At 42.5% G+C, this 25,759-nt stretch overlaps 1 pseudogene; it reads right to left on the reverse strand.

The window, feature by feature from the left end:
* Positions 1 to 382: 382 nt before the first annotated feature.
* On the reverse strand, positions 383 to 23,632 carry LOC138836086 (attractin-like protein 1; annotated as a pseudogene).
* Between the last annotated feature and the right edge of the window lie 2,127 nt (positions 23,633 to 25,759).

Below are 25,759 nucleotides of genomic sequence, written 5' to 3' on the forward strand. Positions count from 1 at the left end.
TCACCAACATTGGGGGCTGGGAGGGTGGCTCAGTGGTAGAGTGTTTGCCTTGCATGCGTGAGGCTCTGTGTTCAATTCCTCAGCACCACATTACAGAACAAAAGGGCAGTGGCACTTTGGCGCAAGTGGTAGAGTGCTAGCCTTGAACTGAAGAGCTGAGGGACAGCACCCAGGTTCAGACTTCAGGCCCCATGACCGACCAAAAAAAAAAAAAATAGCAATAAGAAAAAACTCACCAACATTCTTTGGCCACTTGGGACATTGCCCAATTGGAGGGAACTGTATTTAGATTCTGCATGGTTAGAGAATGCCTAGACCACAGAACTGCTTCTATGCAAGCCATTTGCAAAATAAATCAGGAAAGAGTCTGTAGGAGTGGTTTTCATTCTCTGATAAGAGTTCTTTGACTGGTGGACAGATACTTTTGATTTTGGTTGTGGAAAGTCTTTTCTTGATTCTCTGAAGCCTTGTGTTGTGACATATCCATCAGGCCACTGGCAACAGCAAGGCCTGGGGGACACCACATGATCCTCATGGTAGAAAAAGAAACACAGTCAGAACAGCAGCACCCTTTCCAGCATATGGTTAATGGCTATTGGTTTGGGAGGCCCATCTAATGCCCCTGGCAGAAAGTCTGTTTGTTTAGCTCCTACTTCAGGTTCTACATCACCAGAAGCAAAGGAACAGTTGGCTATTAGAGCAGCTCCTTTAAATAATATCATGGACACCTCTTTCTATGGAGAACACGACAAATTTGCTTGATCTTCTATACCACAGGTGCCATAGTAATAAAGATAAAACACAACTGGAAGGTGACAAAAATGGCACAAGATCTAGGATTGTCTTGTGAGAATTTTTGCAGTCTGTATCTTAATAAGCCAAGGAAAATTGCTGACATACACATAGTATGTAATATTAGGGTTGCTTCTAAGTTAAATTTTTCATAGGAAAATCTATTTCTGTAATCCTTTCTATTAGTCTTGTAAACTCTAAGAGTCTCTTCCCCAGGTATTGTTCTACCTGCTGAACCCATTCATCTTGGGATGTTGAGATTAAAGTTGTTCCACGTGTTCACTGAAATATCCATATTTTGGCATGCTTTTTCTGGATTTGCTATGAAATTTGTGGCAGGTGGTGGCAATCATCTTCCTACAATAAGCTGAAGGTAAACTGATAGTCCATCAAAAGGCTGCAGTAACTTGTTCTTCTAAATGGATTGCCAACATAATGATTTTAGTGTCCCATAATTAGCACAGATCACCTTTTATTCCTCTGGATGTACAGAAACATTTTTTTTGCCAGTCCTGGGGCTTGAACTCTGGGCCTGGGCACTGTCCCTCACCTCTTCAGCTCAAGGCTAGAGCTCTACAACTTGAGCCACAGTACCACTTCCGTCCTTTTCTGCTTATGCAGTGCTGAGGAATTGAACCCAGGGCCTCATGCATGCAAGGCAAGCACTCTGCCACTGAGCCACCTTTCCAGCCCTGTCCACAGGTTCTTAATGCAGAACAATTTTGAGGAGAGTGGGTGACAGTTTGCCACTCCAGACATTGCCCATATGGAAAAGAGATTACATAGGCATTATAGTCAACACATGGCTTTGTATTGCTGCTGTATATATACTAGTTTGTACAGTTGCTTGGATAATTGGAAGATGACATAGACCATGGATCTTGACATTGCCTTACATTTTGGTTTGGACTAATGACAGACCTTTCACAGACATAGATGTGTAAGAATTGCTCTTAAGCCTACCTCAGCAGCCCTTTCTAAACAAGCACAGAACCCAGAATCCTTTAGTTCTCCAGCCATTTGTTATAGGGAATGTATCTTCCCATATCCAGTGGGATATATTGATGTAGCCCAGCCCAACCCAAGGTGGTACTTTCTGTTGTGTATATTTCTGTTGTTTATCCAGTACAAAGTCCACCTCCTTTCAAGTTGTTAATGAAGCAAGATTCCCACTGAGATTATAGCACAAAGATGAGCTGGCCAAGCCTGTCATTGCTCTCCTCACTGAACCCACTGGCAATTCAAGTTTAGTAAATGACTTTTACAGCTTGTGAGTTTGTTACAAATCTGCTCACAGGACATTTGGTCTCTCTTCTGACAGGCACATTGCAGTTACTGTTTGCTGAAATGTGTTTCTTGTCATCAGAGCATTGGCTCCCTTTTGTATTGGCAGCACAGCTGGCACACTCTACTTATCTATTGCATCTGTCATCAGAAGCAGCTGTTTTAGGAGAGCATTTGCCTCTAAAAATATTATTTCCAGATTCCCAAGATTCACAGTGAGTATTATTATTCCAAAACCCTTTTTATCCATGGCCCAACATTTTTACAAAGTTCTTCATCTCTGAAACTTTGCAATTTGGAGGTTTGTATACAAGGATATCATTAGGGAATACACTAGAAAAATCTACCAAATGTAAATGTGGACTCATTAATGGCTATGGCAGAGTGTCCAAAATCTGTTAACGTCTCTGAATATTTAATTACAGTAATGTTTTTCTGTCATCACAAGCTTTGGTCAGAAAAACATTTTGCACCATTACTCAAGTGTCATTATGGATATTTCCTCTAAAGATAAGCATAGCTCCATTGAGAAGAACAGTTAATGAAGGTATCTGGAAAACACACTTTTTAAAAATATTTTTTTATTGTGAAAATACTGTGCAGAGGGGTTACAATTACATGAGCAAGGTAATGAGTACATTTGGTTTTCCCCTACCATCCCTGCCCTGCCTTCCCATTTCCACAACTACACTCCCCTCCTCTCCCCACCAAAGTGGTAAAGTCCGTTTTTCAACATAGCATTCTGTACATTTCATTGTTGCAATGGGTCCACCTATATCCCTATTTAAACAATTTGTTTTTTTTCCTTTCCCTCCCCAAATTATACCAACAATTATATTAAGTGAAGTAAGCCAGGCCCAAAGAAACATAGGTCCCATGGTTTCCCTTATTTGCAATAACTAGTATATGTCTGAGACATTTGGAAAAGGTCAGATAAGGTGATGTTAGGCAAAATGAACCCCAAGATAAGGACACAAGTGGTTTTTTCTTCCTTGCTATTGTTTCTAACATATTTATAAGGTGATTGTTTTGTTGCTTTGTATGTCCCTCCCCTGCAGTATAACTCCTGTTTTCACACTTTTTTCAAATTAGTCTGAGTCTTAGTGGTAACTTCATACATATCAAGATCATCTGTCAATCCATCCCCATGGCCTGCTAATGCTTTATAGCCCCCATGAACATAAATGGAATTTGGTATTTCATCCTACACACTCATGTGGCTGCATCTACCTGGTACACTAGTTCCTTTCATTTCCGGACAAAGCTAGGTATTGGATGATATATGATATTCCTGCCTGCTGCTCATAGACACATACATTGCAGAATATCCAGGTATTATGATCATTACATCTCTCTAGTCCAGCTCCATATATGTACTGAAAGTCTCTCCATAGCAAACTGCTGACCAGGTCCAAGAACAATGGGAGTTGTCCTCCAAGACTGACTTGCATATGTTAAAAGCCCATAATTTATCTGTGATATTGCCATAATTTGTTTCAATTCTGCCTCCACATATTAAAGACATTTTCCTACAAGGCCAGACAGTGTCCCTGTCTCTGGAGAGAATCCCTTGCCAGAGCTCTGATATTACATATGCTCCTTTCTAAATTGCAATTCAAGTCCATTTGAAAAGAACCATAGTTAAGGTATATAAACCAATTACCCACATAAATTTCCCATGCAAAACTGCTTTATGTGAAGCCCTAGCTACAGAAGGGCTGAAAGGTTTAATGTTCAGCAAAATCCAGTAGGACTCTGTGGAAGGAACATTCAAAGAGCAATGGGGACCTTGCCAATGATCATTGCAGACACATACTTTTCCCTGGCCATGATCTGGGCTGCTGCCACTGGAATATCACAAGCTTCACCCTTCCAGTATGTATCACACTCACAATACACTTAACTTGTAACAAAGATGCCAGTGGTACACACCCCAAAAATAGAGCAATTGCTAGGGCAAGAACTGATTGAAGGCAACATATGGGAACCAGTTAGGTTATAGGCAGCATCACTAAAAAAAAGTGTAACAATAACAATGCACAGCCAGAGTTCTGGGAAGATGGTGGAGAAGTTGGAGGTTAAACAAGCTCTCGCACAGAAAGCAGTTTCAGTGTTCCAGTGAACAGTCCTAAGCCAGAGAATCACACCAAGTGTGCCATCACAGTACAGAGTTAGGCCAGAGAGGGAAAATCCAGGCAAGGAGACAGATCTGAGCACTTGCCAACAGCCGTGCTGCAACTGCAGCGGTGCTGGCTGTAGCCACCGTACCTGCAACACAGAGAGTCCAGGACGAAGGAGCCAGATGCAGCGGGCAAGCGGATTCTACTCAACACCAGCAAGAACTGACAAGGAGTAGACATCTTCATCCTGCAGTTTGCAGACCAGAGATGACCCAGGAACCAAGACTTGGCATGAGTAGAAGCCTGATGTCCTCACTCCTCAGGGAGCAGAGGAGGGAAGCCCACCCCTCCCCAACCCACTACCGGAGATCTCCATCTTTGATACTGACAAAGGCCCAGCTGAGCTGCTAGCTCCAAGTCAGGCCTTGGAAGAAAACTAGAGTCATTTAGCAGGTCACAAGAACCTAACTGACCTGCCAGACTCAGCTCCATCCAGGGAAAAGTCACCCAGCTCCGGCTGCCAGCCCCAGGAGTGGCTTTCTTCACTGGGTAATCAGAACCAGAGGCTGCCCCTCCCTTTAGCAGTCTTGATAATCAACTGAAATTCGGTAAACAAAAACCCTAAGAATGGCTCCTGGCTGGGCTCTGTGAGTTTCTCACAAGCTCACCCTCTCAGGGAAAAGCTACTGTTTGCTGAAGGGCCTCAGTTCTACCCAGAACCTAGCCTCATCACAGCATCTCCAAACTAGAGGAAACAGCCATCTCCCTCTTTTGCCATACTCAAAGCAGATCTTCCTCCCATTGAACTAGCCTGGGAGGAGGATCACAAAATCCTGGGCAAAGCAGAGTATTTTTCTGCCTACTCAAACAAACTGACTTAAGAAACCAACCAAGCCACAGGAAAATCAAACACCACAAGCAGACAAGAGACACCAACAAGAGGCTGGTTACGAACACAAGGGAGATACAGGATCATACCACCCCTCCCAAAAAAATCAAAGAACTTTTTTTTTTGTACCTTTTATAAAAATTTTTTCTAAAACATTTTCTAATTTTTAATTTTTATCTTTTTTTAAAAAAAATTTTTTCCAGTAACTTTTTTTTCCCTCTTATAATTTTTATTTTAGGGGTATATGTGTGCGTGTGTTTTTCTTTTTTTTTTCTTTCTAAAAATTTTTTATTTTTTTGTTTTTTTGTTTAGCTCTAATGAACTTTTATCTTTTTTTTTCTTTCTTTCTCATTTTTCTCACCTTTTCTTTTCTTGGAAAACCTCCCATGCTCCTGGTTTGGAAGGATCAACATTGTGAAAATGGCAACACTTCCAAAGGCTATCTACAAATTCAATGCAATACCTATCAGTAGTCCAATGTCATTCTTCAAGGAAATAGAAGAAGCAATCCAAAAATTCATATGGAACAATAAAATACCCTGAATAGAAAAAACAATCCTTAACAGAAAGAACAGTGCTGGAGAACTATCAATAGCAAATTCAAACTCTATCACAAAGCCATAGTAATCAAAACAGCTTGGTACTGGCACCAGAACAGACCTGAGGACCAATGGAATAGAATTGAAAACCCAGAAATGAACCCACATACCTATAGTCACCTGATTTTTGATAAGTGAGCTAAAAAAATAGAAGGGAAGAAAGACAGCCTCTTCATTAAATGTTGCTGGCAAAATTGGCTATTCACCTGTAGAAAACTAAAATTAGATCCTTATATATTACCCTGCACCAGAATCAACTCCAAATGGATCAAAGACCTGGGAGTCAAAGCAGACACTCTGAAAACTTTGCAGGAAGGAATAGGAGAAACCTTAGGTCTCCTTGGCACAGACTGAAATTTTCTTAATAGAGACCCAGAAACACAACAAATCATAGAAAGGTTGGACAAATAAGAGTGAATGAAGCTGCAGAGCTTCTGCATGGCAAAGGACATAGCTAGCAAGATCAATAGAAAGCCCATGGATTGGGAGAAGATCTTCACTAGCCATACAATGGACAAGGGTCTCATATCTAAAATATACTTGGAACTCAAAAAATTAAATCCCCAACAACAAATCCTCAAAGAAACAACTCTCCCAATAATAAGTGGGCTAAAGACTTAAGGAGAACTTCTCTGAAGAAGAAATTAGAATGGCCAATAGACACATGAAGAAATACTCAAACTCTCTAGCCATAAAAGAAATGCAAATCAAAACAACATTGAGATTCCACCTCACCTCAATTAGAATGGCTATAACCAAGAACTCTAATAACAAGAGATGCTGGAGGGGATGTGACCAGAAGGGAACCCTACTGCATTGTTGGTGGGATTGAAGATTTGTTCAACCACTTTGGAAAACAATATGGAGGTTCCTCAAAAGACTACAAATAGAGCTCCCCATGACCCAAAAGTCCCACTTTTGGGCATCTGCCCAAATGATCACAAACAAGGCCATGCTAAGGCTACCAGTGCAAGTATACTTATTGCAGCATTATTTACCATAGCTAAGATATGGAACCAACCCAGATGCCCCTCCGTACATGAATGGATCAAGAAAATGTGATACACACACACACACACACACACACACACACACACACACACACACACACACACACACACACACACACACACACACACTGGAATTCTATACCTCCATTAGAAAGAATGACATTGAACCATTTGTTAGGAAATGGAAAGACTTGGAAAAAATTATATTAATTGAAGTAAGCCAGGCCCTAAGGAACATAGGTCCCATGGTTTCCCTTATTTGCAATAACTAATGCATATGGAGGATAAGAAGAAAAGACCAAAAGCTATGTACATATGACCATATAAGATGATGTTAAGCGAAATGAACCCCAAGATAGGCACACAAATATATTTTATCTTTCTTGCTATTGTTTCTAACGGATTTATAATGTACCATGTGATTTTTTTTGTTTCTTTTTATGATTGTCCCTCACTGTATAACCCCTGTTTTCACTGTATTTGATGTTGGTGCCCTGCATCTTATATATACACTTCTTTAATTTAGGGTGGAGAAGGAAAAAAACAAAATGCTTAAATAAGGATACTGGTTGACCCATTGTAACAATGAGATATACAAAACACTATGCTGAAAATGAACTTTACAACTTTGGCGGGGGGGGGGAGGGGGGAGGGGAATTTGTGGAGGTGGGAGGGTAGGGATGGTAGGGGAAAACAAAGGAGGAGGCAACAATGCTCAATAGGAAATGTACTCATTACCCTGCTCATGTAACTGTTACCCTATGCACAGCATTTTTACAATAAAAAAAAGAAAATAACTAATTTTTCTTTTTTTGGGGTCCAGTCAGGGGCCTGACCTCTGAGCCTGGGCGCTGTCCCTCAGCTCTTCAGCTCAAGGCTAACACTCTACCACTTGAGCCACAGCGCCACTTCTGGCTTTTTTCTTTTTGCTATGTGGTGCTGAGGAATCGAACCCAGGGCCTCATGCATGCAAGGCAAGTGCTCTACCACTGAGCCACCTTCCCAGCCCAGTTCTCTTTTTTTAAACAATAATCATTTTGTGATTTCTCACATAAAAAGACCCATCAGGAAGTCATTTTTGTCTGTTATGCAGGTGGCAGTCAAGGGAGCAGGGATGACAGGGAAGGTTACTTCTATGGCAAAGCTGTGGTCTCTTCCTGCTTCACTGTCAACTGAATCCTGTCACTCTAAAGCCAAGTCAGACTAAAAGATAATCATTCCTCGTTCTTTCCTACATTCTATCTCTGTGAGCAATTTCACCTGGTATTTTGCACAGATCTATTTTCACTTACTTGAATGTCCCTGACATTCTGTATAAATTTCCCCAAATGCTAACAGAACTTTTAAAATATGTTAGAAGTTAGCTACTAAAACTAAGATGCTAAAACATGATGATTAGTACCATGGAAAGATACTAGTTTGTCTTCTTCTCTTACATTTTGCTGTTCAGCAATCTTCTAGTTATCTAGATAAATGTTTTCCTTGAAATTGCAATGTGTGACAGGCAGGAGAGTTTTACATCTTAGTAGCTTTTTGTGACAAACTTATGAGAAAATTGCTTTGAAGAATATAAATATTATACAGAAAGATGTAGAAGCTATAGAAGGTACACATTTTGAGAGTAATTCACATGCCTAGCAGGGCAATGCATGCCCACATGCCAGGAAGTTCAGGTAGTGGGACCATGGTTTGAGGCCTGCCCAGGCAACGTTAGTGAGACTCTATCTCAAAAAGAAAATGTAAGCTAAAGGAGTGAGGACATGGGTCAATGAGCAGAGGGCTTGCCTAGAAAGTGCAAAGCCTAGCTGGGCAATGGTGGCTCGCATCTGCAATTCTAGCTACTCAGGAGGCTGACATCTGAGGATCGCGGTTCAAAGCCAGCCCAGGCAGGGAACTCCATGAGACTCTTATCTCCAACAAACCACACAGAAAACTGGAAGTGGTTCTGGGGCTCAAGTGGTAGAGCATTCGCCTTGAGCTGAAGTGCTGAGGGACAGCGCCCAGGCCCAGAGTTCAAGCCCCACGACCAACGAACGAACGAAAGAATGAACGACAGGAAGATGGCGACGGGGCAGTAGGGGAACGCCACAGCTCTCTCCAACCAAAAAGAGAGTTCGAGTTCCAACGCTTAATCTCCCCAAGAGACCGACAACAACAAAAAGACGAACACTCAGAGAAAAACCAGAGGCGGAGAATAACAAAAAAGAAAGAGGAAAAGAATTTCAAAACAGAAAAAAGCGAAGACCCCTCCCCCAACTTTTACTGGCCGCGCGGCAGCGCGCCAAGCCGCCGGCCAGCCGGCCCGGCGGGGGCTGTGGGAGCCCCAGAGAAACAGCAGAGACACAGGGGGCCACTTTCAGAACATCAGGTACTGGTTTGCAGAACAGCAGATCGCCAGGAACAGAGAAACCTACCAGCCGGGAGTCTCCACGAGGATCCCACCCCCACCCCTCACTCTCCACCCGAGCAGAGAGGCTCCATCCCGCCAAAGCCGCTCGGCATCAGCAGAGTGACAAAAGGACCTGCAGCAGACCACCCGGCCCGCCTGATCGCGATCGCAACGATCCAGCACTCTCCACCCGAGCAGAGAGGTTCCATCCCGCCAAAGCGGCTCGGCGCGACAAAGGGTCCTGTCTGCAGACCACCCGCCCGCCCGATCACGATCGCAACAACCCGGCGGGGTCACTTGGGCCCCAGAGGTACCGAGAAGAAGCTGCCTGAGCGTGGACACTCTTGACCCAACAGCTTCGACAGAGGCAGAGACAGAAATGAATCACACAGAGCCACCACCGCCCAACCCAGCCCGGATTGCAACAACTGACGACCTACACCACACAGAAACAACCAGCTCCAGGGTGAGTACCCCACAGGGGAAGTGTATCCCTCAAGGGAGACCAGAGCTGGAGGGAATCCCCAGACCCTGACCTAGACTCCCTACCCCAGCACCCGGACCACAGGACCCACTAAAACTGGGAACTGTTTGAGAGCTCCACCAGCCCGTGGAGCACACTCAGCTGGCCAGGCTAGAGCAAGAGCACCCCTGGAAGGGAGCTTAAATGCCCAAGCCAGGAACAGCGCCCCTGGGTCAAGACTACCAACAGTAGAAGAAATTTGAACTGTGTCCCCCAGGCTGTATAACCTAGGGGGTATACACATCAGCACAGGCCTAACAAGCGCGCTCCAGGCTGGGGCCGGAACCAAGCCCGGGGATCCGGCGCCTGAACAACACAACCAACTCCTCCCAATTGAAGTAAAAAGCTGAGCATACGCCTCAACAGAGGGGAGAAAACCAGGAAACAACACTCCCCCGGGAAGCACGCCTGTGACAACAAAAGACCTGGAGGCCCAGGACAAGAGAAGCCCAAACCCCACCAAAACTCCACCCATATACCCTAGACTGGGAATTGGGCAACACAGGCTGCCAGCACCTGATAGTAAGCAGGAGCTCAGACTGTTAAGGCGGCTCAGCAATAGAGTGATAGTCTTGGATGTATGAGGCCCTGCATCTGATTCCTCAGCATCACAAAAGCAAAAAGGGTCAGAAGTGGTGCTGTGGCTCAAACGGTAGGGTGCCAGCCTTGAGCTGAAAAAGCTGAGGGACAGCACCCAAACCTAGAGTTCAAGCCCACAACCAGCCCAAAACAAATAAACAAAAACACATCAGGAGCCCATAGCAGACTCCAGCATTTGGGAGAGTGCATCCAGAGCATCTGTTCTTCACAAGAGCACCCGTAGGAGCAAACACAAGCAGTCTAGGCTGCTCAACCCTTCCAAAGGCGGGAACTGTCAGCAATCTACAGCAGAGAGCTGAGAATCCTAAGTAAGTCAGAATAGCAGCTGGAAATAGGCTCCCAACAGAACCCAGATCAGGCACAGACTCTCTCTACCAATACAGAATCAGCAACCAAGCAAAGACAGACACACCAAAACAAAATTGAAGAGCAGTCTCCTGAACCTCCATGCGAAAATCACAGAGAAAAATCACAAGGTTTACTACCACCCAGGACAGCAAGCTCACCCCAAAAGCCAGCAGCCACACAGGGGAGAGCCCCAGTGGGAGCAAAGCAGGAATGGAAGACAAAGGCTACTTCCAAGGGTTGCTGGAGGCAATGACTCAAGAAATAAAGCGAGAAATTTATCAGAAATTGAAAGAGCACAAGGATGAACTATCCAAAGAGATACAGGGTATCAAACAAGAGATGCATGCAAAAATAGAAGCTGCACAAACCTCAATAAGAAGTGAGATAAACGCCAAATTAGAGGTAATGCATACCTCATTGAGAGGTGAGATCAGTACTCTGAGAACCAACATTGAATCCATAAAGGGATCCATTTCTTCCATGCAAACCACAATAGAAGCCACTGTCAACAGAGTGAATGAAATGGAAGGTCGAGTGTCAGATACAGAAGACAGAATACACCAACTGGACCAAAAAGTGACAGATATGGAAAAATTACTCAAATTAAACCAAAGGGATATTCAAGAGCAAGCAGATAATGCTAAAAAATTTAACCTTCGCATAATTGGAGTGGACGAAGGTGAGGAATTCCAGAGCAAGGGAATGCAACACCTATTTAACAAGATAATCAATGAAAATTTTCCCCACCTCAAAAACGACCATCTTAACTACATCACAAAAGCTTATCGAACACCCAACAAGCAAGACCCCAGGAGAAACACTTCTAGACACATTATAGTAAAAATGATAGATCTGAATAATAAGGAAACAATCCTGCATGCAGCAAAAATGAAGAAGGAGCTATACTACAATGGGAAAAAAATAAGAATTACTGCAGATCTCTCCACACAAACAATGAATGCAAGAAAAGCCTGGGAAAGCACCATACGAGCCCTGAGAGCCAATAACTGCCAACCCAGACTGATCTACCCGGCAAAGCTAGCATTCACATTTGATGGAGAACTGAAAACTTTTAATAGCAAAGAAAAACTAAATGAATTCATAAACATTAAGCCAGCATTACAAAGAATTCTAAGAGGGGGGACACAACCTGAAGAAAGCAGCCAGGAACTGGGGCCTGCCCCAAACAGGCATTACTCAAAGTCTAACTGAGCAAGCACAGGAGGAAAGGAAAAAAGAAAAACTTAGGAAAACGGAATGGCAGGGACAACAATGCATCTCTCTATACTTTCTCTTAATATAAATGGGCTGAATTCGCCAATTAAAAGAAAACGAACTGAGGACTGGATAAGAAAACAAGACCCATCCATCTGTTGCCTTCAGGAGACCCACCTCTCAGCCAAACATACAAACAAACTCAGAGTGAAGGGGTGGAAAAGGATCTACCAATCAAACGCCCCCAGTAAGAAAGCAGGTGTAGCTATCCTGATATCTGACAAAATAAACTTTTCATTAAAATCAGTACAGAAAGACAAGGACGGACACTACATATTAATAAAGGGAACAATCCAAGAGGAGGATATAACCATCATCAACTTATATGCCCCAAATATTGGTGCACCCAGATATGTCAAACAAATGCTCTCAAACTTACAGAATAAAATAGATCCCAATACGATAATACTAGGAGACTTTAACACACCACTCTCACCAAAGGACAGGTCTACCAACCAGAGGATTGGCAAAGAAGCTACCGAATTAAGAGAGGCCATACTGCAAGCGGAATTAACTGACATCTACCGAGTATTTCACCCTAAAACAACACAGTACACATTCTTCTCAGCAGCTCATGGAACTTTCTCCAAAATAGACCATATCATAGTTCATGCAAGGAACTTAAGCAAATACAAAGGGATCGACATAATCCCCTGTATCCTATCTGACCACAGTGGAATCAAGCTAGCTCTCAATAACAAAGCATACCGCAGAAATTTCTCCAATACATGGAAATTGAACAGCACACTCCTTAACAATGCCTGGATAACAGAAGAGATCAGAGAAGAAATAAAGCATTTCCTACAACTCAATGAAAATGAAAACACCTCACAAAGAAACTTGTGGGACACAGCAAAAGCAGTCCTGAGGGGCAAATTTATTGCCCTCAGTGCCCACATCAAGAGAATGGAGACAGACCAAGTAAATAATCTCACGTTGCAATTAAAACAGCTAGAAAAACAGGAAAAAATGGAACCTAAAGCTACTAGAAGAAGCCAGATAACCAAATTAAAAGCAGAGATTAACCAATTAGAAAATCAGAAAACCATAACCAAAATAAACCAAACAAAAAGCTGGTTCTTTGAAAAAATAAACAAAATTGATGGCCCATTGGCTAGATTAATTAAAAAAAGAAGAGAGGAAACCCATATTAATAGGATTAGGGATGCCACGGGAAACATCACCACACGTACCCAAGATATCCAAACAATTCTAACAGACTACTTTCAAAAGCTATACTCTCTAAAGGAAGAAAATCGGGCAGAAATGGATGCATTTTTAGAGAAATACAAGTTGCCCAAACTGAGCAAAGAAGAAGTTAACCAATTAAATAAGCCAATATCCTATAATGAGATACAGGAAGCTATCAAAAGTCTTCCAACAAAAAAAAGCCCAGGACCAGATGGATTCACAGCAGAATTCTATAAGACCTTTAAACAAGAACTAATACCCATACTCCTCAAGCTCTTCAGAGAAACAGAGAAGGAAGGAGCTATCCCAAACTCATTCTACGAAGCCAATATCACACTCATCCCCAAACCAGGCAAAGACCCAACCAAAAAGGAGAATTACAGGCCAATCTCCTTGATGAACACAGATGCAAAGATCCTTAACAAGATTCTAGCTAACAGAATCCAGAAACACATAAAAAAAATAATTCACTATGACCAGGTAGGCTTCATCCCAGAGACACAGGGATGGTTTAACATACGTAAGTCAATAAATGTAATCCAACATATCAACAGAGCCAAGGTCAAGAATCACATGATTATCGCTACAGATGCAGAAAAGGCCTTTGACAAAATTCAACATTCATTCATGCTAAAAGCTCTGGAGAAAATAGGAATAGAAGGAACATTTCTAAAAACAATAAAAGCCATTTATGACAGACCAATAGCCAATATTATACTTAATGGGGAAAAGCTACAACCAATTCTCCTAAAATCAGGAACAAGGCAAGGATGCCCACTGTCTCCACTCCTCTTCAATATAGTCCTAGAACCCTTAGCCAGGGCAATAAGGCAAGAAAAAGACATTAAAGGGATCCTCATAGGAAAAGAAGAAGTTAAACTATCCCTTTTTGCAGACGACATGATACTATACCTCCACGATCCCAAAAACTCCATCCCCAAACTCTTAGAAATCATAAATCACTTTGGCAAAATAGCAGGATACAAAATAAACCCACAAAAATCAGTTGCCTTCCTATACACTGATAATGTACAGGAAGAGAGGGAAATAAAGGGAGCAACCCCATTCACAATAACCTCCCGAAAAATAAAATATTTAGGAATTAACCTAACCAAAGATGTAAAAGAACTATTTAATGAGAACTATAAAAAGTTAAAGAAAGAAATTGCAGAAGACACTAGGAAATGGAAAGACCTCCCATGCTCCTGGATAGGCCGACTTAATATAGTAAAGATGGTAATACTTCCAAAACTAATATACAAATTCAACGCAATTCCTATTAAAATCCCAATGACGTACATCACTGAAATACAGAAAACAGTCCAAAAATTCATATGGAACAACAAAAGACCTAGAATAGCCAAAACAATTCTAGGGGATAAAGACAATATGGGAGGGCTATCCATGCCGAACTTCAAACTCTACTACAGAGCTATAATAACAAAGACAGCATGGTACTGGCACAAAAACAGACCCGAAGACCAATGGAACAGAATAGAAGATCCAGAAATAAATCCACAGGCCTACAGCCAGCTGATATTCGACAAAGGAGCCAAAGACATACAATGGAAGAAACACAGCCTCTTCAACCGCTGGTGCTGGGAAAACTGGGCAGCCACATGCAGAAAACTAAAAGTGGACCCCAGCCTATCACCATGCACCAACATCAACTCAAAATGGATTAAAGACCTTAACATTAAACCTGAATCTCTGAAACTACTGCAGGACAGAGTAGGAGAGACACTTGAACTAATAGGCACAGGAAGGAACTTCCTGAACAGAGTCCCAGGGTCACAACAAATTGGAGAGAGACTCGACAAATGGGACTACCTTAAAATAAAAAGCTTCTGCACAGATAAAGCTATCGCAACCAAGCTAGAAAGACAACCAACTAATTGGGAAAAAATATTTACCAGCAATATATCAGACAAGGGGTTAACATCCTGTATATACAGGGAACTCAAGAAACTAATCCCTCCCAAACCCAACACACCAATTACTAAATGGGCAAGGGAACTAAAGAGGGACTTCTCAAATGAAGAAATAAAAATGGCAAAGAAACACATGAGGAAATGTTCATCATCCCTGGTGGTGAAGGAAATGCAAATAAAGACAACCCTGAGATACCACCTTACCCCAGTCAGAATGTCCCACATCCACAAATCAGCCAACGACAAATGCTGGAGGGGATGTGGAGAACGAGGAACGCTATTACACTGCTGGTGGGAATGTACACTCATACAACCACTTTGGAAAGCAGTCTGGAGGGTCCTTAGAAAGCTAAAGATTGACCTCCCTTACGACCCAGTCATACCACTTCTAGGCATCTACCCTGAACAACAGGAACCAATATACAAGGACACATGCACCTCCATGTTTATTGCAGCACTGTTCGCAATAGCTAGGATATGGAAACAACCTAGATGCCCCACCACAGATGAATGGATCCAAAAATTGTGGTATCTATACACAATGGAATATTATGCAGCCATTAGAAATGACAAAATAATGGCATTTGCAGGGAAATGGATGGAGCTAGAAGGAATCATGTGGAGCGAGGTAAGCCAAGAACGAAGAGACAAACAGTACATGGTCTCCCTGATAAGTGGATGATGAATCCAAAATGTTAGGTGATATGACAAAACTAACAGGACTTAAGAAACAAAGAACTCCCACTCATCTGGTTGAACCACTACTAAATATCCCCATGCTGCTGATCACATATATGGTATATAACATATGAGCACCGTTATATATTATAGACTGTGATAGACAATTTGCTCCAGGAAAGTTAGAATGAACTTGTGACTTTAAATGAGCATCATTATTCCACAATACTGTGAATTTCCGGAAATTAAGTAATCACTTAATCACGATCAAAAAAAAAAAAAAAAAAAAAAAAAAAAAAGAACCTTGGGGAAGGGAGGGAGGGAGGGGATGGTAGGGGGAAAACAATGGAGGGGGTAACAATGTTCAAGAGGAAGTGGAAGTGTACTCATTACCTCACTCATGTAACTGTAACCCTCTGTATAGTATCTCTACAATAAAAAAAATTTAAAAAAAAAAAAAAAAGCCAGAACAAAAAAAAATAAAAAAAAAAAATTTAAAAAAAAAAAAAAAAAAAAAAGAGATGGAGTTGTGCTTTGGCAACAAGTAGCTGTGGTCACCATGTAGCTTCCTCATGGTGTCTGGGGAGTGACCAAAGCAGCCATTGCTGGCATGAGGACAGTCCTGGTGGCCGATTAGCTGATAGTCCCTTACTCAAGGCAGCCACTGCACCAGAAAACAATCTAACAGCTACTAAATAGGGAGGCAGATTTCCCCAACAGCCAACATTGTAGCTTATTTAAAGAAAAAAGAAAACATTAAAAGGAAAATAAAATAAAAAATAAAAATAAAAATCATTAAAAGGGATACCTAAAATGCTTGCCAGTGATTTAATAGTATGTAACAATGTTTTAACATCACCTATCTTAGGGTTAACAATGTTCAACAAGAAATCTACTGGTTAGGGCTGGGAAGGTGGCTCAGTGGTAGAGCGCTTGCCTTGCATGCCTGAGGCCCTGGGTTTGATTCCTCAGCACCACATAAGCAAAAAGAAAAAAGCCGGAAGTGGTGCTGTGGCTCAAGTGGTAGAGTGCTATCCTTGAGCTGAAAAGCTGAGGGACAGTGCCCAGGCCCAGAGTTCAGGCCCCACGACCGGACCCCAAAAAAAAAAAAAAGAAATGTACAGGTTACCTTACTCATGTAACTGTAACCCCTCTGTACAGAATTTTTACAGTAAAATAAAATTTTAAAAAATGACAAAAAAAAAAAAAAAAAAAAGAATGAACGACAGAAAGAAAGAAAGAAAGAAAGAAGAAAGATAGAAAGGAGGGAGGGAGGGAGGGAGGGAAGAAGGGAGAGAAGAAGGGAGAGAAGGAAGGAAGGAAATAAAGAAAGGATGAAAGAAAGAAAGGAGGAAAGAAGGAAAAGAGGAAGAAAAAAAGTGTGAAGCCTATAGTTCAGATCCCAGTAGTGTGCAACACAAAGGAAAGAATTCAGAAAAGGGAAAAAAATCTTTGTTGTTCAACTTTCTCTTTATCTACAAGAGGATAGCATGCATGCCAAAGCTGGAAGAGCACCAGAACATTACCAAAATGGTGCATGTGTGCTGTAGGCATTCTGCTCTGTGCTATGTTTGTTCTGTGTCTCTACTCATAGAAAGTAGAAGACCACAAAGCATATTGTTATTTCTTAATTTTAAGACTGCTCCTGGGCTGGCCATGAAGTGCAGTGGTTAGAGAACTAGCATAGCATATGCAAGGCCCTAGCCGTAATTCAATTCCCAGCATCACATACATTGATAAAAGTTTTCGGTGTACTGAGCACAGATCACTAATGCCTGTGATCCTGTCTACCTAATGGGCTGAGAGGTGAGGATCACAGTTCCAAGCCAAGATTCTTATCTCCAATTAACCACCCAAAATCCAGCAGTGGCATTATGACTAGAGCACAAGCCTTGAGCAGAAAAACTAAGGGACAGTGCATACATCATGAGTTCACACACACACACACATACACTCACACTTTCTCACACACACAAAGAACTTCCTTTTCATATCGAATTAACATATTCTCATAAACCTCCACAGAAATAACCTCAAAATTGTTTGTTTATTCTTTTTGGGGGAGGGTGGGTCTGGTCATGGGGCCTGAACTCTGGGCCTGGGAGCTGTCCCTCAGCTCTTCAGCTCAAGGCTAGCACTCTATCACTTGAGCCACAGCACCACTTCCGGATTTTTTCTTTTTGCTTATGTGGTGCTGAGGAATTGAACCCAGGGCCTCATGCATGGAAGGCAAGCGCTCTACCACTGAGCCACTAGCTAGTAGGATCCTCAGATCCCAGACTCCCACGTAGCTAGGAATACAGACAAGAGTTTCTTACCCTCCTACCTACTCTTTTATAAATAGACTTTTGAAAATTATGTTTAAGTAGTTATACAAAGAAGTTTCATTTTGGGCTGGGAAAGTGGTTCAGTGGTAGAGTGCTTGCCTTGCATGCATGAGGTCCTGGGTTTGATTCCTCAGCACCACATAAGCAAAAAGGAAAAAAAAGCCGGAAGTGGCGTTGAGGCTCAAGTTGTAGAGTGCTAGCCTTGAGCTGAAGAGCTCAGGGATAGCACCCCGGCCCAGAGTTCAGGCCCCATAACTGGACCAAAAAAAAAAAAAAAAGAATAAGTTTCAATTCAACTATGAACTTACTACATGCTTGTATTTGTTTAAATGTCTACCATTCCAGCCTTTAGAATGAGAAGGAATAGATGTGGTTTCTAAAGTCTCTTTAATTTTGAATGATGGATTTCACCCAGGTAATGTGATCCTATCCTTCCATTCCCAGTGTGATCAGGGGAGTAGTAATGCATCTATGTCACCCGCCCTCTAGTGGCAACAAATTCAAAGGACTAAATGAACTCTGTTGCACAGAAAAGTCATTTAAAGAAACAAAAAGGCCAGTAGGGATAGACAGCAACAGTGAGAGAAAAAATAAAATAGGATGCAGGGGAAAACTACAGGAAACACATAGATAAGAAGATGCAGAGTCAGTATTTCCAGAGCAGGCTTTCAACAATGAGCTTTTCATATGTTTGCCAACTTAATCTTCATGAAAAACTCCAAAATGATAGTATAACCTCTGTTTTTACACAGAACTTTTCAATGGAAGGTCAAAATAATGTGCCAGATAATGTAATCAGAAACTATAGGGGAAGTGATTGATTCCAAAGTCAATACACTTTTAATATTAGTGAAGGTGGAAGAGATTGGAGTGAAGTCCTTTATTCCTTATTGGGCTCCAACCTCCTGCTGGATCAATAGCTGGCCTAGCAGGGGCGGCATGCATGTGACAGTGCCACCATTAGGGTCCTTGTGGAAGTTGGAGTGAGGGGTGGAGTTTACTGATGGCTCCCAGGTTTGTAGCTCATTCTAGAATGCAAAGTCCAAAGGTATTTTTTTTTATGAGGGGTGGTGGGAGGGAAAAAGGAATCCAGAAATAGTGTACAATGTTTCCTAAAGAAGTGATTTCTATATTCCAGGTTCTGCAATTCACACCATCCACTTGTAACAATTCTCTATCCCCTTGAGTTGAGAAACATAATTGCCTTAAGTTTTCACATTTCCTACCACCTTTATTCTTCTTTATTTATTTCGTGGCATGTAATACTACATCTATAACCAAAGATTAGTGATAGGCTATGTTTGCTCAAACATTACTCTGATTCCAGTTATTCACACTGGGACTAACTTTAAGGAAAGTTCTTGGGCAAGAAATAAGACATGTGACATAGAATTCCTGTTCTAAATGTTCTCAATTTCTTTACATAACAGCTCTTGCAATGTATTATATATTTTTTTCTGGGGCTGGAAATCAAACCCAAGATCTTGCACAAAGAAGCACATCTTGTACTACTGAGATACATCCCTAGCTTTTAAAAAGTAATATTTAAAATGCATGAAAGGCTGGGCTTGGGTGGCTCACTTATATACACATAGCTACTCAAGAGGCTGAGAACTGAGGATCACTTTTTAATGCCAGCTGGTGCAAGAAACTCCTTCAAACTCTTATCACCTATTATCCACCAAAAAGTTGGATGTAGAACTGTGGCTCAAGTAGTAAAACACTAACATTGAGCACAGAAATTCAGTGTCCAGGTCCTGAGTTCAAGCTTCAAGACAGTCTTACACAAACACATACACACACACACACACACACACACACACACACACACACACACAAACACAAACACACACACACACACAAAACATACACACAGAGGAAATGTATAAGAAAAAGGCTATATACATGAAAAAGAGGTAGTTCTCAATATAATAAAACCTTTACATGAAAAATTAAAATTGAATAGGGTTTTGTCTGAAAACTATGATGAAGTACAAAAAACTTTGGGGTTCTTTGTTTATATTATGTCCTCAATATATTATTTATTCAGTTATTACCTTTTCAAGTCCTAAAAACTATCCTGCCTCTTGATGCTATTTGAATATTTATCTCACAAAGTGTATACTTTGTTTTGAGGAAAAAGATTGTTTCACTCATCAGGATAGCTTTCTCTTTAAAAATTCATGGCTATTACCCAGGTCTCTTTCCAAACATATAGCAGTATTCTTTCCAGGGATGCTTGAAAGCTGTTTGCCTGTTTCTTCTCTACAGAATTCAGTTTTGGGTTGTTGTGTTTTGTTTTGTTTTTATTAGTGGGGCCTAGCTATATTTTTCAGGCTGGTATCTGGCTCCTGTACTGAATGGATCCCTCTTCTTGAGTACCTAGGAGTAGAGAGGCATGCCACCATGTCTGGCATTCAGTTGTTTTTAAGCAGCGCTTTCTCTAGTATTGAGGATGCTAAACATCTTTTCCAGTGTCAGGTTCAGTGCTGTTTAGTTTCATTGTTCGCAGTATAGATAAATGGACTTTCCTTCCAAGGCTGACTTTGAACGGTGATTCCCCAGATCTCAGCCTCCTAAGTAGTTAGGATTACAAGCCCCTGGCTCTTTTGGCTATTTTTTCTCTTTGCCAGGTATTCCCCCCCCCAAAAAAAACTATTACCCTATCAATTTGGGATTTCCAGTCCTATCTGTCTAATCTCTGCAAGCAGATCATCCTATCGTCAATGAAACAAGCTTCCTGAAATGAAACAATTGAAAATTTGGCAAGCAATGCTTCTTACTCTTCTTTGACATTATGTCCTATCCAGTGATTTTCCAATGCAAACAATCCTAGACAGTGTCTGAGAAGAGGGAAGTTATGTTGGGGTGTTACAAAGATCAAGATGTTCCCTGATGCTTAATGTCCAGGTTTGTAGGATACCACATACTCAAAGCCTGAGACAGGTACTCAACAATGCATTACATCCAACCGAATAAATAACGGTCCTAGTTTAGAAACACTGAAGATCTTTCATAACCTGATCAAAGCAAGGGATACAAACATACATAAAATCCTGATGGTTACTGAAGGCATTCAGTTGAACCCTGAAGATCATCCATCAAAAAATCCAGCCTAAGCCCGGCACCGGTGGCTCACGCCTATAATCCTAGCTACTCAGGAGGCTGAGATCTGAGGATGGAGGTTCAAAGCCAGCCCAGACAGGAAAGTCCCTGAAATTCTTATCTCCAATAAACCACTAGAAAACCGGAGGTTGCGCTGTAGCTCAAGTGGTGGAGCAATTGCCTTGAGCTGAGGGACAGTGCTCAGGCCCAGAGTTCAAGCCCCATGACCAAAAAACAAAAAAACAAAAAATCCAGCATATGGAACTGGACATGTGGCTCAAGTGGCAAAGTGGCAGCCTTGAGTAAAAAAGTTAAATAAGAGCACTAGCCCTGCATTCTAGCCCCAGAGTGGCAGGCAGGCATGTGTGCATGCAGATACACACGTGTACGCACACAAACTGCTGCCTACAGACTGTTTAAAAATATGGGCAGCAGCACTCAACAGTCTGAAAGCAGCTTCATGTTAGTCTTAGTATCACACTTAAAGCTGCAGAAGAAACTTCCCTTACTTTCAGTATCATTTTATACAAAGCCTAGTTAGGCATATACACAAGAACCTCTATACTTGGATATTCCATGGATCCACTCTTTTTTTTTGGGGGGGGGGGACACGGTCGTGGGGCCTGAACTCTGGGCCTGAGCGCTGTCCCTCAGCTCTTCAGCTCAAGGCTAGCACTCTACCACTTGAGCCATAGCGCCACTTCCGGCTTTTTTGTCTTTGCTTATGTTGTGCTGAGGAATCGAAACCAGGGCCTCAGGCATGCAAGGCAAGTGCTCTACCACTGAGCCACCTTCCTAGCCCCATGGAACCACTCTTATATTGTAAATTTTACAAGGAATATCATCAAACATGGAATGATAGTAAGATAACATAAAGTACACATTTTATGTTAAGAAAATCACTGTTCATCATAGATTACGTCTCCTATTTCATACTCTGCCTAAACAATTGATTGTTAAGAAAAACACTTCTTTCCATTCTTTAAATGAATAACTGGATAGACTTGAAGCCTAAGCTAATCTATGATGCTGTGGGATGGTCCAGGAAAGGTCTTAAGGAGGATCTTAAGATTCAGCAAAACTACAACAACATAGAAAAAAATATATCAAACTTTATGATGCCCTTCTGCATTCTGCCACTTGAGGATTCAGCAAAAAGACTGACAGCAGACAGCAAAGGATGGTCCCTTGGACAGGGAGAAATAAATTTCTGTTGCTTATACATTCAAAGAAGAGATTAAGTGTTTACTCTTCTCAAAATCAGGTAGTGTTATTCTTTCTTCACTTACAGAAATAGAAATTGCTTTCAGTCCTACTAGACATAGATCTCATCTGCAAATTGATATCTATTTTGTATCTCCACAGGCTCTCACTTGCATTGCTTCTGCATATTAAATAATTCATCATGTGTGGACCTGAAATTTAATTTCACTCTTGTTCAGCATTCTACCAGCTAGCAAAAGAATATTCACCCATCAAATACCAACACAAACATTATTTGTCCATAAATGTTTACTAAGGAACTCTAGCCAGAATTATTTTGCCATTGTTTACGTCAAAATTGCATTACTTGATTGGAATCTGTGACTCCCATCCATAATGTTAGCTACTCAGGAAGCTGAGTTCTGAGGACCAAGGTCCAAAGCCAGCCCCAGCAGGAAAGTCCACCAAGTCTTAACTTGAATCAACCACTTGAAGCATGGTTCAAGTAGCAGAGCTGGCAGACAACTAATCTTGAGCAGAAAAGCTAACAAACACTAGTCACACCCTGCGTTCAAGCCCCACGATGGGCACCAACATATATAAAAACTCTTTTATATTTCTTACTTGATTCAGCCATATGAAATTATTCACAAGTTGGTCTAATTCCTTTTATTAGGAAACAAATCCCTGGAGTTCTTTCTCTTCTTAGTTGCTATGTCCATTAACACTGAACTGTCTACATTATTTTTAAAATATCTGCCCCTCTCTTTCTTGTAGAGTACCCTATTTGTTTTCCCTTAACTTTGTAATTGTTCCAACCTGTAATGATTTTCTTATCTATATAGATACTGCTTGAATCCTTCAACAAAACACACAGTTTCTAAGGGGCAAAAGCAAATCCCTTCTATCACTGATTTCACAGTGAAACAAATGCATTAATAACTGATTGCCATTGCAGTAATTCAGCCTTTAGACTGTCAGGTCCTCGATTAGTTACAATCACTGCCTCACTCATTTCATCGGGGTGTTGTTTCCTAATGTCTCAAGAAATGCAAGTCCAGGCAGGTCTGTGTCTTGGTGCTCTGCCCACCGGGTGTGTGACTCGGGCTGGGCTGAGGCGGGGCTCACTCATCTCCAGACCTTGCAGTGTCTGTCCCTACCAGAGCTGCTCCCTGCAGCCTGATGGCGGCTGGCAGATGTGGATGACCTTCAAAAATGTGGCTGTGACCTTCACTTGGAGGATGAAGAGCAGCGGGGCTTGCCGGGGCCTGGTGCCGGGAGGCCGTGCTGGACCTGCCGGTCTCTGGTCTCCTTAGGTTTCAGGTTCCTCAGCCGGCGCTGCTCCCAGGGCTGGGCCTGGACGGCCATGCCGGCTGCTCAGGCCGCGGCTCCCGGGTCTCCTTGTCTGTGTCCTCCACACGAGAGGAGAGCCCAGGCGGCGGCTGAGTCTCCAGAGCCGCCGGAGTCCAACATGGCGCCTAGGCCGCACGCGCTGGGTGACTGGGCGAAGGCAGCTGAGGCGGCCAATTACTGCCCGCATTTCCAAAGCGTCAGGCCCCGGAGGCTCCCACAGGTCTCCAGGCCAGCAGAGCACAACGCCAGACCGGAAAGCCAACCTCGCCTGTCAGTCCTGCCCGGAAGCCCCGCCCCCCGCTCCTCGAGGGACTCCTGCTGGGTGCACAGAACTGAGGAAAGGGCTCTTGGAAGGGCAGGAACATTGGGGAGCCCTGGAGAGAAGCTCCCACCGAGACTGCCTCCTGACACCCGGCCAGAGGACCAGCTGGAGACCCGCTGGTCTGTGCTGGGGCGTTACAGAAGCATGCACCACACTCAGAAGCCAGAGAAGACATCTCCATGCACACAAAGGCAGGCAGTGGGGGACACGTTTAACAGAAAGTACCTTGTTGGACATCAGCAGGTTCACACGAGACTGCAGATGGAGGTGTGGGAAAGCCTTCAGCCAGAGCTCGGCCCTCATCCTGCAACTCTGCAAGAAGCCATACAAGTCCACGAAGTAGTCAAAGGCCTTCAAACACAAGGCCATCCATGCACGCGGAGTAGAAGCCACGAGCATGGTCAGTGTTGGAAGGCCTTTATCTTGGTTTTTATTCACATAGTAGGATTTGTACAGGAAAAGAGAGCTCTTTGATGCAACGAATATGAGAAAGCTGTTAGCAGTACAGTACACCTAACTCAACACTAACTTCTCCACACCGGGAGGAAGACCTGTGATAGTGTGGAGTGCAGCAAGGCCTTCCAGTGCAGCTGCAGACTCACCCCACGAATGCCTAACACTGGGAAGAAGCCTATGGACAGCCAGTGTAGCAGAGCCTTCTGCCAGAATGTGAACCTCATTCCGCACATGAACCTACATCAGGGGATGACACTAAAAAGTGTATCACTTGCAAACCCAGTCCACACCCCAGAGAGTGCCTTCTTAGAGAATCCCTCTCAGGGCAATGACTGTGCACAATTCTCACACCATGTTTTTGGTGTATCTTAATAGGACCCCCACCAGGGAAGAAAGTTCTCTGTGATCACAGGATGTTGTCAAGAGTTTTCAGAGGTGGTAGGGTCAGCTTTTCTGTAATGAAATCTCTTTGATCACAGAGAATAAAAGAAAGCAGTTGCTACTCAATTGTCCAGAAAAGATTTATGTCTGAATATCCTCCTAAGGACAGATTAAGCTAGAGGAAATACTCACTTGCCATCTTAGAATTCACAGTGAAGGATCACTATGCAATAATCCCAGTATGAAAACGATGACAGGTTGTCACTCACTTTGCCTTGGAAGATTCATAGTGGAAACTGACTCACTGTGGGATTTCTCTATGAAGTTAGAAAAGTATTGACTCACAACTCCCTTTGTTAACACTAGAACTCGTATGTTCGTATTATTAAAATTACAGCCAGGCATGATGGCTCGTGTTAGTGATCACACCTACTGAAGAGTTGAAGATAGGAATACTGCAGTTTGAGCCCAACCCTAGGAAGATTTGTAGACTGGGGCAGTTCCTGGGAAATGCATAAGACCCTACCTAAAAACAAAACAATTATAATGTTTGAGAGGGACACATCCTCTGAAAATGGATCCTTGTGCATGACTTCTAAGGAGCTGGCTCTGAGCAGCTGAATCAAGACATTTCTGCACATGTTGTATATTATGGACTGTATCCTCCTATCCTCCAACCTTAGCTCCTGGGATGGGCTACTTTTCCCTTACTTTGCTCTATTTCTATAGTTCAGTTGGTTTCAGTTAAATGATTCATGTTCAAGGACAACACTCCAGATTTGTTTCAACTCCTCCTGCAAATAAAAATGCTAAATAGAAAAAAAAAACAGCCAAATGCCTGGAAGGTATGGCTCAAGTGATAGAGTGCTTGCCTAGCAACTGGACAAGGAGCCAGGTTCAATCCCCTGTATAAGCCCCTGGGGCTTGGACTTGGGGTCTGGGTGCTGTCCCTCAGCTTCTCTTGCTTAAGGCTATCACTCTAC

Source organism: Dipodomys merriami, unplaced genomic scaffold (genome assembly GCF_024711535.1).
Source record: "Dipodomys merriami isolate MVZ:Mamm:240054 unplaced genomic scaffold, mDipMer1.0.p SCAF_10, whole genome shotgun sequence".
In the NCBI taxonomy this organism is placed as follows: Eukaryota; Metazoa; Chordata; class Mammalia; order Rodentia; family Heteromyidae; genus Dipodomys; species Dipodomys merriami.